The 16,100-nt window shown below is 41.5% G+C and overlaps 1 pseudogene; it reads left to right on the forward strand.

Moving 5' to 3' along the window:
* The first annotated feature begins 13,753 nt into the window (after positions 1-13,753).
* LOC148045176 (U2 spliceosomal RNA) lies at positions 13,754-13,920 on the forward strand (annotated as a pseudogene).
* Positions 13,921-16,100: the final 2,180 nt, after the last annotated feature.

The raw sequence follows: 16,100 nt of genomic DNA on the forward strand, positions 1-16,100 counted from the left end.
GTTTCTGACCAGTTCTGGAGAATCGGTAGCAGAAATTTTGAGTAGTTTGGAGAACTGGTAAATACCACCTCTGACTGGCCCTGCCTCCATCTATTCTCTGCCTCCTGAGTCCCAGCTGATCGGGAGAAAATGGGGATTTTGCAATATCTTCTGTAGGTGTGGCCTGCTTTGTGGGAGTGGCTTGTTGGCCATGTGACCTGGTGGGAGTGGCTTGTTGGCCATGTGACCTGGTGGGAGTGGCTTGCCAGTCATGTGACCAGGTAGGAGTGGCTTAGCAGTCATGTGACCGGGTGGGAGTGGCTTGGCAGCCATGTAACCAGATGGGAGTGGCCAAGACAATGTCACTGAATTCTTTGCCCCAATGGGTGAACTACAATAAGATTAAAATAAGTACACAAAACAATGAAAGAGCTACTTACAGAAGGAAGATGACTGTCCTTGCCAGTCTTCAGTATCACTGACTCCAATGAGTGGCCTGCAGAAAGGAGACACAGAAAGGAAGACTTTAATAGCATGCACTTATACCTTACATAAGAATAACACAATGAAAGAGATACATTCAAGTACTTACTTGCATTATTGGTTTTCTGGTTGTTGATATTTCCATATTGTTCTTAGGCTTCCAGACTCCACACAGCCATGGTTGCCCTTAAATTACAGGTAGCCCATCTTGGTCCCAAAACTCTGCCAATCTTCACATTTTCAATGCCCAATTGTTCAATATTTGGAAAAGGTCATTCTGGCTCTTGCAGGATTTGTGGAAGGTGGTGTGTATTTTATCAAGGAAGATCTTGAAGTGGTTGAGTTGCTTTATATCTCTTATTGCATCATCCAGCACAAGTTGGAGGCAGTGGTTCAAGCAGTGCCAGATTACGATGTTTGGGAAGTCTTGAGCTATTCTGGTGCTGACTCCAGATTTTCTTCCAAGCATAACGTTGGCACCATCGGAGCAGAAAGGGATTAAATTCTTCTGCAGATATTCGGTGGTAAACCTAACTTTACGCAAGCTTACCATTGCTGCAGAACATATGGTCTCTGCATCTTGTTTCTCTAATTCCAAAAATGGTCAACGAAAATGGTTGCTGGGCATTCTGGATCCTCAACTCTAACAAAAACTATCAACACTGCTTTCATTGAAAATGTTGAGGCTTCATCGATTATTAGGCACAGCTTTAGATTCTTTGCAATAATCCTGAAAAACACGGTGGTTTTGATTTCGTTCTCAATGAATTCAACTATTTTCATTGTGGATCTCTGTGAATGCAAGCCAATTCCCACATCCACTCCAACTGTAGTTAGCAAATTTACCTGCGCTTCGATGTCTGAGAATGGATTACATCTTTGCGCCAGATCATAAACAGTAGAAAATATTTTGCAAGTACTGGATAAATGTTTGTCAGTTAACTTATCTACGGATTTGGTTAAAGCATCCTGCTCCTGTTGTTTACTGCTCTCCAAACAAATAAGGTGTGCTTTTGATTGAAAATGTTCCTTTAATATTTTTCCTGAGCGATGCTTGTTGATTCTCCTTAGTTGACCCTGCTGGCACAACCTGGAAATATTTCCACTCTCTAGAAACATGAATACCTTTCTCTAATGAGAACATGGATTTTGCACAGAACTCACAACCTAATTTTCAATTTCAATTTTCAATTTATGGACATTTGTATGCTGCCCACTCCCTTGGGACTCTGGGCGGCTTACAGACAAGACAAAGAACATATATCAAAAAATTAAAATAAGAATACAATTATTAAAATTTCACACCATGCATACAGTTAGAGTGGGGCTGGATGCTAATCAACAGCCCCAGGCCTGCTGGAACAGCCAGGTCTTAGTAGCTTTACGGAAGGCCGGAAGAGTAGTAAGGATCCGGATCTCTATGGTAAGATCGTTCCATAGGGCTGGAACAGCTACAGAGAAGGCTCTCTCCCGGGGAGCCGCCAACCGACATTGACCGGCTGACGGCACCCGGAGGAGGTCCAATCTGTGTGATCTTATTGGTCGCTGGGAGGTAAATGGCAGGAGGCAGTCTCTCAGATAGCCAGGTCCTAAACCATGTAGGGCTTTAAAAGTAATGACTAGCACCTTGAAGGGCGTCCGGAGATCAATGGGGAGTCAGTGCAGCTCACGGAGGATAGGTGTAACATGGGTGTATCTACGTACACCCAATATTGCTCGCGCGGCTGCATTCTGGACCAACTGCAGTCTTCGAACACTCTTCAGGGGCAGGTTCCAAAAAATTTTGAAACCCACCTCTGATCAGGAGGGGAAACTTTTAATTCCTCTCAGTGCTGGTCTGATTTGTGTGAGGCAGATAATATAATTTAAAGCAATGGGGAAAAGTAGAAAGTTATTTGAAACTTCCTGTCTTGTTCCTAAATACACCAAGTCTTGCAGTTTTAAAAATATGGATTGCGCACAATTTTTCTCTCAGGTCCAGAAGATTACAAGACTGCTGTAACTTCAACAGTTGAAGATTTAGGAGCAACGTCTTCTCGTATATTTCTTCACACTTTGTCTACACGATCCTCTAAGCTATCAGAAACCGCTCACAGGTTTTCTGCAACTGCTGGCATTTTTCTCAGAAGTTTTGTAACAACTGCAAAAAAACTCTTTTGCAAAATTCCTGTCTCAGCAAAATCAGTTTGGTCCTTATATATCAAAATTGTAATTATCTAGTCAGCGGGGGGAAAAAAATAAAGCATTGATTAAAATTAAAGCAAAAGCTGAAACTATTAAATGTTAGAGTGCAGTATGCTAATATCTAAAGCAGAAAAAAAACAAAATGATTAATACAGTGAAAAATGGATTGAAGTACTAGCGATAGGATACCATCATTATAGACTCCACATCAGTCTGGACCTATTTCAGGAGCACGAGAAATGTGAACATAGATCTAGCAGAAACCACACAAAAAAGCATTACTTCTTTAATATATCAAGGAAGTAGTCATTCTTTTGGAGAAAGAGTAGCGTTTTGCTATCAAGAAATTATTAAAAGTTATCAAAAGTTTTTCAGGAGACTTCTCAAAAATTTATGTTAGGAGTAGCTGCAATTTTATTTCAGAAAAAAAAGAGATTAGTTGAGATTTCAGGGTAGATTAAACTTCTCATTAATAGCAATAGCAATAGCAGTAGACTTATATACCGCTTCATAGGGCTTTCAGCCCTCTCTAAGCGTTTTACAGAGAGTCAGCATATTGCCCCCAACAATCTGGGTCCTCATTTTACCCACCTCGGAAGGATGGAAGGCTGAGTCAACCCTGAGCCGGTGAGATTTGAACCGCTGAACTGCTGATCTAGCAGTAGCCTGCAGTGCTGCATTTAACCACTGCGCCACTGAGTAGGAAGTTATGAGATACAGTTTTGGACACATCTGAATATCCCGCTTACCCCAGTGGAAAGAAACTCCAAGTATCTTTTGGGGATCTGAAAATACAACATCATCCTCAAACCACGAAGGCCTTCTGTACTCATTGTTCCTTACTCTGCTTAAGGTTTTTCACTGAGGATTCGATAGGTGGTTTTACTGAGGTCTGGGATGGGCAGGTTATAAGGGACCTTGTTTCAATCTCCTCTAGAAAGCATCTCCCTTCTCAGAAGAGAGGTCTGGAGCACAGTTGGAGGAAGATTTGGAGCAAATCAGATTGAATTCTACATTAGGGACTACTTTATGATGATAAAAGCAATGAAATGTCAACATTTTATCACTCTTATTAGGTCCCGTGATATTTATCTAGTGGCCTTGTATATGGTGACCTGGTTCCTTCTGGGCAGGGAGGAGTGCAGGAATATTCTGGTTATATGGCAAAATCCTCTGAGTCATAAAAATGGCTGTGGATATGACTTGTGGTTGGATCCATTCTGTGTAATTGCCCTCTTTGAACAAAGACCTGGTACCTTCTGACTCAATATAGGCAGTGGTATGTTCCCTTCGCACACCATCCTTGGACCGAACCATTTTACACAGCTTTACTTTTTATATGACAATGTTATTAAAATTACTGCAGTAGATGGTCCACAACTGATGAGAACCCTGTAGGTAAAAAAAAATATTTACATCCATTTCAATGAGATTTCAGCCTGGGATTGGTCTGGACACAGTTGTGGTCATAGATAATATGTCCAGATCGAAGTAGTACATCCATCTTTGTGGTCCTTGATCTCTTAGTGGCTTTTGGTACTGTCAATCATGGTATCCTTCTGGACTGGCTCTGGAGTTTGGATATGGGGCACTGTTGCTATGATAGTTCTCCATGAATTATTTTAATCAGTATTGATTCTTTTTGGAGGGGGGGGAGAAGTCACTCCCTAGATCCCTCCTTTGTTGCCTGCCACAGGGTTCATGCTCCCCTCCTTCTAGTTAACATCTACATCAAGCCTCTGGATAAGATTGTACACCAGTTTGGATTTGATATAATTTGTTTGATTAAAGTTCTACACCACTCATCTCAGTTAAGTGACTCAGTTAAGTGAGTAGGTTTTTGGAACCTACTCTGTGGGTGTAGCCTCCTTTGTGGGAGTGGCTTGCCGGCCATGTGACCTGGTGGGAGTGGCTTACCGGCCATGTGTTCTCTCTCTCTCTCTCTCTCTCTCTCTCTCTCTCTCTCTCTCTCTCTCTCCTTCCTTTTGTCTCTCCGTCCCTTTTTTCTTTTTTTCTTTCATTTCTCTCTCACTCTTTTTCTTTCTTTTTTCTTTCTTCCTTTCTTTCTCTTTCTCTCTCTCTCTCTGTGTCAGTCTGTCTATATGTCTCTGTCTCTTTTTCTCTGTGTGTGTATGTGTGGGGCAGTGGTGGGTTTCATAAAATTTTGGAATCTCTTCTGTAGGTGTGGTCTGCTTTCCGGGTCCACTGGTGGAACCTCTTCTAACTGGTTCGGTAGATTTGATGAACCGGTTCTACCAAATAGGTGCGAACTGGTAGGAACCCACCTCTGGGGGAAACCCTCTTTGTCTCAATCGTAGCAAGACCAGATAAATGCAGATGTTAGGGTTGGGTTATTCCATCTCTAACCTTGGTAAGGGTAGCACTTTCCCATTCAAGAGTAGTGTACCATCTGAGGAAAAAGGTTTCCTGGAGTTATAACTCCTCCTCAATAAGCAGGTTGTCAGTGTTCCAAGTATCATGTAGAATTAAATAAGAGTCCAAGGCAAAACGATCCTTAAAGTTCCAATTTAATAAAGCAGACATCTTAGCACATCTGTATTAATCCCAATTCTGGAAATGACATCAGAATTCCACCCAGCTGCTTCCGGTCAGGTGTAAAAGTGCGGAGACAAAAGATGACCTTGGCTTCTAGTAAAGAATGAAAACAATACATTCCACAATCTCACTCCTGTCTATTACCCCCTCCTATCAACTATATTAATGAAACAGCATAGAAAAACACTTTAGAAAAAAATCTCATGTTCCTAAAATCTTCAGCATCTCCACCTGACTTGGACCTTAAGCTCTTTACCTATGATGACCTGAATTTGACTCTGAACTTCCCAAGATTTCATATCTGAGTTCAAAGCAAGCCACTCAATCTTCCGATGAGCGCCCATCCCAAGGAAGCAGAATTCCCTCCTGATATTGAACCTCAATTATTTTCTACAGCTCTGTCACTGAATTCATGGACAATGAGACAAACAGTGCTATAGTGCCAAAGTAAATTCTAGCAGGCATGTCCCTGTTCTCTTTAGATTGAATTGTTTATCATGATGTACCAGTATATGGCATATAGAAGCTTTTCCTAACCAGTTCTCCTCCTGGTTTTGGGAACTATATTTCTCAATGGCTAAGCTATTCCTCATGGACCTTTGGAAGTTACAGCCCCCAAACATTGAGGACTTCAAGTTGGTGAAAGGTCTCACAGGATTACAGCCATGTGGAATCTAAAAGCTCATGTATATTTATAGCTATTTAAAAGAGATCACCTCCAGGAGATATGGGCAGCATATACGATAGAGGAAGGAAGGAAGGAAGGAAGGAAGGAAGGAAGGAAGGAAGGAAGGAAGGAAGGAAGGAAGGAAGGAATTTTGGAGTTTGGAGTTTATTCAATTTGTAGGCCGCCCTATTCCCCGAAGGGACTCAGGGGGGCTGAACAAAGCCAAGGGAGGGGAAATTACAAAAAGTAAGACAAAGACAATCAGACAATACAAACAGTTTAAAAGCACAACAGACACAGCAAATTCAAGTAGGGGGGAGGGACTCAACCCCCGGCTTGCTGGGACAGCCAGGTCTTCATGACCGTCCGGAAGGCCTGAAGGGTGGAGAGGGTCCGAATCTCCACGGGGAATTCGTTCCAAAGGGCCGGAGCAGCCACAAAGAAGGCCCTCCTCCGAGTAGTCGCCAGCCGACATTGGCCGGCAGATGGAATACGGAGGAGGCCTAATCTGTGGGATCGAATGGGTCTGTGGGAGGTAATCAGCAGAAGGCGGTCTCTCAAGTTTTGTTTACCTTATCAGTACTTTTTCAAAGAATAACCAGGATGTTTCAAATGAAGATTACAATTCCTCATTTTTTTTCCAGTAAAAAAAAACCTCTAAATTTCTCACCTTTAAAATAAAATTCCTATTTCTCATGTATTAGGAGCAATAAATTCCCGTGAGGAATTTATTCATATGGACACTTTAATTCCACTTACAATTAAGATCATCTAACAGAATGAAAGAACATAAACACAAATTGTTACAGCCTCATAAATAATAACAGTGGGCATCTCCGTCAGTTATACAAATTTTCAGAACGATAGAACAGATTAAATAGTGGAAGAAGATACTTTTATTAGCCACGGAAATGGCCCAAATCTAGTTTAATGAGGTGTCTGAGGATTTGCTCTCTAATGGGGAAACCTGTCATGGATTTAAATCCCATCTAACTTGCAGTTTGGCTTCCCACTGTTTTAATACTCTATTTCATGGCTGATTTGTTCAGTCAATTTTGAAGTTATTCAGTATCATCCGAACAGAGGTGAAAGTAACAAGAAGCAGTCACAATTCTTGGACTACTTACATCCACACTTTGTCTTGTAATAAAAACTGTCCAGAGAAGTTAACATGGAGAACATACGTATCCAGCCTTGTCATTGCTTGTTATGGTGGATTCTACAGCAGATCCCAAAGCAATTAACTCCATAAGAAGCAGTGCTTTTTCTAGCTTTGCAATAATCCCATTTCAGGGTGATACGTTACATTCTTCTTTTGACTCATGTCATCAGTCTGTGCAGTGCTCTGTAACACCAAACAAACAAGGTGCCTGTGACTCTTGTAGGGAGGAAACCCCAGTAGAGGAGATGATGTATCATGTGTCATTCCAAAGTACAGCATCTGAAGTACTAGTGTGCTTGAGTGTGATGTGCCATTTCATTTTCTTTTTAAAAGCTATTTAGTTATACTAAAGCCCTTGCACTGGTTAGTTAGCCTCTTAAATTATGTTAAGAAGTTGTATTTTTCAGTTTTACAGGTAATCCTTGACTTACAACCACAACTTAGCCTAAAAGTTATGTTGCTAAGCAAGACAGTGTGTCAGGCCTGCAATTATATTCCTTTTAGAATTTTGGCCTGCCACACTTTCTCTTATTTCATTATGTTGTTTCATTAGTATAGTTGATGGGAGGGGGGAATAGACAGGAGTGAGATTGTGGAATGTATTGTTGTCATTCTTTTCTAGAAGCTCAAGGTCATCTTTTGTCTCTGTACTTTCACACCTGACCAGAAGCAGCTGGGTGTGGATGCCAGTGTGGAAGAAGAAGATTGGACCATGTGATGGATTGTGGGTGTGGGGACAAGATCATGAACTTTTAACTGGGTGGAATTCTGATATCATTTCCAGTATTGGGATTTCATAGCACAATGCCAAGATGTCTGCTTTATTAAATTGGAACTTTAAGGATCGTTTTGTCTTTGATTCTGATTTAATTCTACATGATACTTGGAACGCTGACACAGTGGTTAAGTGCATTTTGCCCCGTTTATGACCTTTCTTGCCACAGTTGTTAAGTGAAATATTGTTGTCGTTAAATTAATAACACGGTTATTAAGAGAATCTGGCTTCTCCATATACTTTGCTTGTCAGAAGTTCACGAAAAGTGATCACTTGAGCAAGGACACTGCAACCATCAAAAACACACGCCAAGCGCATGAATTTTGATCACGTGACTATGGGGATGGTGCTATAGTCATAAATGTGAAAAACCGTCATAATTTTTTCCCAATTGTAGCTTTTGTCACTAAACAAACAGTTCTAAGTCAAGGGCTACTTGTGCCACTTTTCAAATCTCTTTCTCTTATTCATAAAGTCTATGAAAGAGATAAGAATGGAAAGATGTTTGAATGTTGAATGTTTGAATGATTATTTCATTTATATGCCGCTCTTTTCCCCCGAAGTGGGACTCAGGGTGGCTCACAACTCAAACCAGGGAAGGGGGGATACAGACAAATTAACAACACAAAAAAAACAATACATGATTTAAAAACACACAACAATCATACCATTCGAGACGGGGGCATCTGTTCTTTAGCCCCAGGTCTGTCGGAACAGCCAGGTTTTAAGGGCTTTGTGGAAGGCCTGGAGGGTGGTGAGGGTGCGAATCTCCACGGGGAGCTCGTTCCAGAGGGTCGGAGCAGCCACAGAGAAGGCTCTCCTCCAGGTAGTCGCCAGTCGACACTGGCCAGCGGATGGAATTCGGAGGAGGCCTAGTCTGTGGATCTAATCAGTTTGGTGGAGGTAATTGGCAGCAGGCGCTCTCAAGTACCCAGGTCCAATACCATGAAGGGCTTTATAAGTGACGACTAGCGCCTTGAAGAGTATCCGGAGACCAATAGGCAGCCAGTGCAGCTCGCGGAGGATAGGTGTTACGTGGGTGAACCGAGGTGCCCCCACGATCACTCGCGCGGCTGCATTCTGGACAAGCTGGAGACGCCGAATGCTCTTCAAGGGCTGCCCCATGTAGAGCACATTGCAGTAGTCCAGTCTAGAGGTCACAAGGGGGCGAGTGACTGTTGTGAGGGCCTCCCGGTTCAGGTAAGGACGCAACTGGTGCACCAGGCGATGTTCCCAAAGGATACTGACCAAAGGTGTATTGAATTTAACATTCTGCTTCCCATTGTAAGATTAGATTCCTATGGGAATCACATAAGCAGGCTATTAATGTAGCTGTACCTTTCCACTGTTGTTGCCATCAAACGATATAATTAAGTAGCTCGTGATCTTGAAAGCAGGATACATTCATCATTGGGGGAAATCCATTGTGATTTTTCATGCATTGAAACTTTAACAGAATCGTCATTGATTTTGAGCATTTCATTTCTATCTGGCTTCAGTGACTACAGATGCTTCCTCCACATCACAGTCATTTGTCTAATATAGTTGTTTTTTTTACCTGCAGATTGGGTTCATGGAGGATTCTGCCTTAATCATGTTTACTTTAATTTAATTGCATTGCAGCAGAATAATATAGAGTTTATAGTACTTTTATTTTATTTTTGCTTTTGAAATTGCTTTGTAGGATGAAAGAAAAAGATATATTTTCCCAGTGGTCATTTGATAGAGAGAGACTTAACCTTATCTAACCTCCAAAAATGTAGAATAAAAGTTTTTCTTTAATTTCTTTGTTTGTATCTATTGAACACCTGAATTTTTGTGACCAAGTTATGGGGCCCTTATAAGAATAAAAAATGTAAAATTCCTATTAGGCATAGCCATTATTTTTAAACGTTCATTATGAAGTATTTTTATTAATCAAATTTAGAGGCTACCCACCTCATTTACAGAGTGACACAGTGAGGGAACTTCTGACAGTTGTCTGAAGTAGAATAGCCTCTGCTGTTTCCCCAAACTAACATACAACTGCAGTTCACTGTGACATATGATTTACAGGAAACAAACAAAAAAAAGATAAATCAGCTTTGTTTGAAAGAAAGTAAAATATTTGGTTTGAGTCAAGAATGATGATCAAATGTAAAAGACAACAACTGACACTACAGTTAAAAAACAGTAAGTGATATGATAAAAGAAAATTTCTAGATAGAAAAGAATTCACTACATATTGGTTTTTTCACATGTTATATTAACTTGTATATGAATCCAACAGATACACAGCCTTCCAATTTTTTCTATGTTTTAATTATTGATTTTTCCATGGGTAATCCACAGATTATCCATTTTTCAGAGTGTTTTGGTTAAAAATTTAAGATTCAGCTTATCTACAGATGGGTTTATCCTTGAGTGTTGTAGCCCAGCAGGAGCCGTTGGAGCTGCCACCAGATTCCGACAGCGAGGGGCTCTATGAGTCAGCTCTAGAGGATGTGGAGGACCCTGGACAGGGTTCCGACTCTGAGCAGGGCGCAGAGAGGCTGGTTGGCCACCAGAAGGCACCTGAGCCTTGGACCAGTGGGGAGGAGACAAGGGAGAGTGATCCGGACGCCAGTAGTGAGTTGTTCCTGGATGCCCGGCACCGAAAAGCTAATAGGCATCAGGAACAGTTGCGCAAGTACAGGAGGTAATTGCACTCAGCTGGTGGTCATTAGGCTCCTCTCCAGACTATAAAAAGACTGCTTGTGCGCACACCCCTCTTGCAGAAGTCAACACATTGACTAAAAGTTGGAGAACTTTTGTAACTAGCTTGGCAGGCTGGATTGCTGCCAAGGTTTATCTGAGTTGCTGCCAAGGTCCTTAACTGTTTGATATGCTTGGCTTTCAGCCGCCGAGATTTTGGTTTCTTGCTATTAAAGTACATTCCAGTTAAGCTTGTCTCGGCATTCGTTACTGGACGGAGGAGGGGGTCAGAACACTTGAGTATATATGGGATATATGGTATTTTTAAAAAGTATTATCTGTATATAAAGTGCTCAACTTACCACCACAAAATTTCTCTTATTAATTAAGACGTTTGTTAAGTGAGTTTTGCCCCATTTCATGACCTTCCTTGCCACAATTGTTAAGGGAACCATTGCAGTTGTTAAATTAGTAACGCAGTTGTTAAGTGAATGGGGCTTCCCATTGACTTTGCTTGTCAGAAGGTCGCAAAAGGTGATCACATGACCTTGGGACACAACCAAGGTCATAAGTATGAAGTAGTTGCGAAGCATCTGAATTTTGATCACATGACCATGGGAATGCTTCAAATGTCGTAACTGTGAAAAGCAGTCAAAAGTCACTTTTTTCAGTGCTGTTGTAACTTGGAACAATTGCTAAATAAACTGTTGTACTTCGAGGACTACCTGTAGTTGCAAATTAGCCCGTTCACACGTAAACCAATCCCAATTTTGTCACCTAAAATTCTCAGCTTATTCATGACTATATTTGGTATAATGTAAAAGAAAAAGTGAATCTTGGAAAATTGACATTTTCGTGGCATTTTTGATATCCCACTTCTCTGCACATTTACTTGAAGCTAAGGTCACAGGGTTCAGCCAAGCTCACTCCAGATAAATGCTGAATTCATCTTTAAAGCATAGAAGTCATTCCATGGTTAATATTTTTGGGGAGGTGAAAGAAAGGCCATTAATCAGGCTAGCAAACATTTCTTATATAATATTTTTTGCCAAGCTCCAAATGGATGTCAACTTATTTTCTGAAGAAAATCGTTATTCGCTGATATTGTCAAAGAGGAAATTGTTATTAGACTATATTGTGCTGCCATCTTTGGCCTGGGAGATTTTTTTTTTCACTCTCCCAATTGTCTAAAATTATGGCACTAGATTAGATTTAAAAAAAAACAAGTAAAAATATACATATTCCCACTTGTTAATACAATTGGACTCTAATTAGGATTTAATTACATTCTTAAGGAGTTTATTCAGCTCACATCTTTCCTGTTTTTTCCACTGTGTAGTCATCAAGGACAGGCAGTTTATTAGTAAATGTAGCGCCAGGTATATAAACTACTGTCTCCATTCTTTTTTTTAAAAAAAAATTATTTCTCATATATACATTCACAATTATATGATCTCATAACTGTTATTAATAATATGTATTTGTAACAATTTTTCTCCCCTACAGTTGACAATATACTTGAAATTCCTTTCTTACCATCCCATAAACCCATCTTATTTTGCAACAATCCTACTTCTTCTTCCTTCCTTCCTTCCCTCCTTCCTTCCCTCCTTTCTTCTCTCCTTCTCTCCTTCCTTCCCCCCTTCCTTCCCTCCCTCCTTCCTCCTTCCCTGCCTCCTTTCTTCTCTCCTTCCCTCCTTCCTTCCTTCCCTCCTTCCTTCCTTCCTTTCTTCTCTCCTTCTCTCCTTCCTTTCCTCCTTCCTTTCCTCCTTCCTTCCCCCTTTCCTCCCTCCTTTCTTCTCTCCTTCTCTCCTTCCCTCCTTCCTTCCCTCCCTCCTTCCCTCCTTTCTCCTCTCCTTTTCTCCTTCCTTTCCTCCTTCCTTTCCTCCTTCCTTCCCCCCTTCCTTCTCTCCTTCCTTCCCTCCTTCCTTCCCTCCTTTCTTCTCTCCTTCTCTCCTTCCTTCCCTCCTTCCTTCCCTCCTTTCTTCTCTCCTTCTCTCCTTCCTTCCCTCCTTCCTTCCCTCCTTGCTACTGTCTCCATTCTACTGACGTATTTATGTCATTTAAATGCAGTCTGTGTCCAGTAATCGTACAGCAGATCTTATGTATAAACTGAGCCTAGACAGCTATTTTACTTTTTCTCATACCATCTGCTCACTATTACGCAGATATGAGGAAACAGTTATATTTAGAAGACCAATGTTGGAATGGAGGATGTGACTAAATGATATTAGATCAATTATTAGCAATTGACAAGAGATCAACTCTTACAAAATAAAGACTGGATATGTTGCAGCAGATTGAGGTTTGTAATCTACTTACGAAAGACCAGGACTTGAGACCACGAAGGTGAGAGAAACAGGTTTATTTGATGCATCGAGTTCAGCATGTTCACAGACCAAAATCTGAACTGCCTGGGCTCTGCCCAGGATGCTACTTTTATGCCGTGTTCCACACTGTGCATTCTCAAGGCATTTCCATACACGAGACAAGCATGACATTTCGAAAAGCAGAAGTTCATTTGGAATGTTACAGCGAAGTACATAGGAAAAATACAAAAAAGAGAAGTTCCTATAATGTCTTAAGCTGTCAGCAGTTTTACCTCTGTTCTATCTGACACCCACGCCTGGCTTCCTGTGCCCCTCCTTTAGAGGGTCTTGCCACACTGTTCAGCCCTATTTTTAATACTTATGAGGAAGTTGGAGAGAAAGTTCACTCCAGCTAAAAGTCAACTTTGGAACTCCAGGGCACTAGAATGAAAAGCCAAGCTAATATGAATTTATAAGGTCCATTCTATTAAGACCACCTAACCTGGCCAGCCACTGGTGGGTTTACCTGTGCACCCCCTCCTGCATCAGATATGGATGTATGATTCATATGCTTACTTAGTTCCCTTAGCTGAATTATCATATTTTTCAGAGTATAAGACACACCTTTTTCTCTCAAAAAAGAGGGTGAAAATCTGGCTGCATCTTATACACTGAATACAGCATTTTTGGCCTCCTGAAACCCCGCCCCTTTGCAAAAATGGCTGTGCATAGCCTTTAGGAGGCTTCCAGGGTGCTCCTGGGGGCTGGGTAGGGCAAAAATGAGTTAAAAACAGGCTGTTCTTTGCTCGTTTTTGCCTCCCCAGCCCCCAAGAGCATTCTATAAGCCTCCTAAAGGCTATGCATGCCATTTTTTTTTTTGACAAAAATGGGCCCGTTTTTACGAAAAATGGGCCATTTTTGGGAGGTCTTCAGAGTGCAAAACCATTTTTTAAAATTTGCCTCTTCTCCCTTCTCAGCCTTTTGGCTAAGATCAAGTGTAGTATCTGTTCTTATCAGTTTAATCACCTCTTCAAAATCTTGGTGCGTCTTATACTCCGGTGCGTCTTATACTCCGAAAAATACAGTATATCTGCATCAAATGATATTGGAAGCAATTTTCCACAGACACAATGAGTACAGGCTTGTTAACCACATTTTAGCCTAGCATGCTACATGGCTCTAGTCCATATGGTGAGTTTACATTTTAATGTATTGTAAGTTAACGGAGTAAACTATAAGCGCCATCTCTTGGGAACATAGCAATGGAGTACAAAGATGAAATTATATAGTGGGTGTTCCTTGATCCTTATAGAGAAATGCTGGACCTAATTGGAACCCCAATTAGAGTTTAAGTTACTTTTTGAGAAAAAAGAATTTTCTGAAAAGAAATATCAGAAGAGCTGGCATAGAAGTTACCCCTCCCCCTTCCAGTTTATTTGGAAACTTTTCTTTGGATAGATTTTCCGATCCTTAGTTTGCCCCTTTTCTCAGATCTAATTCCATTAGTCCATTTTCTTCCAAAGAAATAAGAGCAGCTGACATTTTGCCTGATACTTTATCTTCACAGAGAAATCTGGTGACAGGTCATTGACCCCGGGCCAGAAAATAAACTTTGCGACTCAGGGAAACTTAAAACTAATTCTCCCCTCAAACCATTATAGCACGTATCTTGTTCCCTGAGAGCCCCAGGCCTGATCACATAACCAGGTCTTGAAGACCTTCTGGAATGTCAAAAGGGATGGAATGTCAAATCTAATTTCAGAAGCCAGAACGTTCCACAAGGCAGGAGATGCAGCAGAGAAAGCATTTCTCCTGGGACCCAAATCAAATGCAGGGCCCTGGCTGAAGGTATCAGCAGAGCGCCTTCTCTGCACGGCTGATATTTTATTAACTGTTGAAAAAAAAATTAATTGAAGGCTCATTGGGCAAAGCTATGTGAAAAACATTGAGCAATTTTTAAAAGTGTGTGTCTGTGTGTGTACCATGTGTGTGTGTGTGTGTGTGTATCAGTGGTGGGATACGACTGGTATGCCCTGATACGGGCGTACCGGTGCCTGCTGGGAGCACCAAGTACCATTCCAGTATGGTGCTCTGGAGGGCCCACCTGCCTGCCCGCTCTCCTTACCACTATTGTGAGCCAATTGGGGCATTTGCGCACATGCACAAAGCATACGGTGCCTGCACAACACTCCGCCGAGCAGCTGGAGTGTCATGGGCAGTGGGTAGACATGCATGCGCTGCATGTGTGCTACATGCATGCACGTGGTGGGTGCCTAGCCCTGTTGCACCGTACCAGTTGCACAGGATCTGGAACACACCATTGGTATGTATGTATGTATGTATGTATGTATGTATGTATGTATGTATGCATGCATGCATGTATGTATGCATATCAGTGGTGAAAGGCAACCGGTTTTATCTGATTTTGGGTGAACCAGTAGCAAAGGCAGAGGGAAGCTCCACCCACCCACCTAGATATCATCATGTCCTGTTTTTGGCACTCTGTGCATGCGTGGAAGGTCCTGCGCATGTGCTGAAGGTGGTGCTAGCAAAGCCAGCGCACGCCCTCTCATTTGTGAACCAGTAGTGCAGGTAAGTTGATTTCACCCCTGATGTATATGTGTGTATGTCTGTATATATTATTTATAAATTGTTATCCTGTTAAAATTTCTGATATACATACATACATACATACATACATACATACATACATACACACACACACACACACACACACACACACACACACATATACATACATATATACATAAAGTCACAACCCCTGGTATGCCCCAATTATGGGAGGAAGCAAACTGCTTCCATTCTCTGTCCATCGGCTCATCACAAGAGACCATCCAGACAGAAAGCCCAATATTTTACTGTTGCCTTTTGTTACATTTGTGTAGTATTTGTGCTGATAAATAAATAAAGGGAGACTAGTATAGATCTATTTCAAGCTATTTAGCTCTCATCAGCTAGCCATACCCTTATTGGGATTCGAACCTGGGCTGTATTGTATATTAGGCAGTGTATTAACCACTTGAGCCACAGGCTGTCCTCCGTTATCAGCTGAGCCAGGGAGAAAGGTATATATTTAAAGTCACAACCCCTAGTATGCCCCAATTATGGGAGGAAGCTAACTGCTTCCATTCTCTGTCCATCGGCTCGTCACAAGAGACCATCCAGACAGAAAGCCCAATATTTTACTGTTGCCTTTGTTACATTTGTGTAGTATTTGTGCTGATAAATAAATAAAGGGAGACCAGTATTTCAAGCTATTTAGCTCTCATCAGCTAGCCATACCCTTACTGG

Source organism: Thamnophis sirtalis, unplaced genomic scaffold (genome assembly GCF_051295495.1).
Source record: "Thamnophis sirtalis isolate CommonGarterSnake01/CBP01778 unplaced genomic scaffold, rThaSir2_p1.2 scaffold_6, whole genome shotgun sequence".
NCBI lineage: Eukaryota > Metazoa > Chordata > Lepidosauria > Squamata > Natricidae > Thamnophis > Thamnophis sirtalis.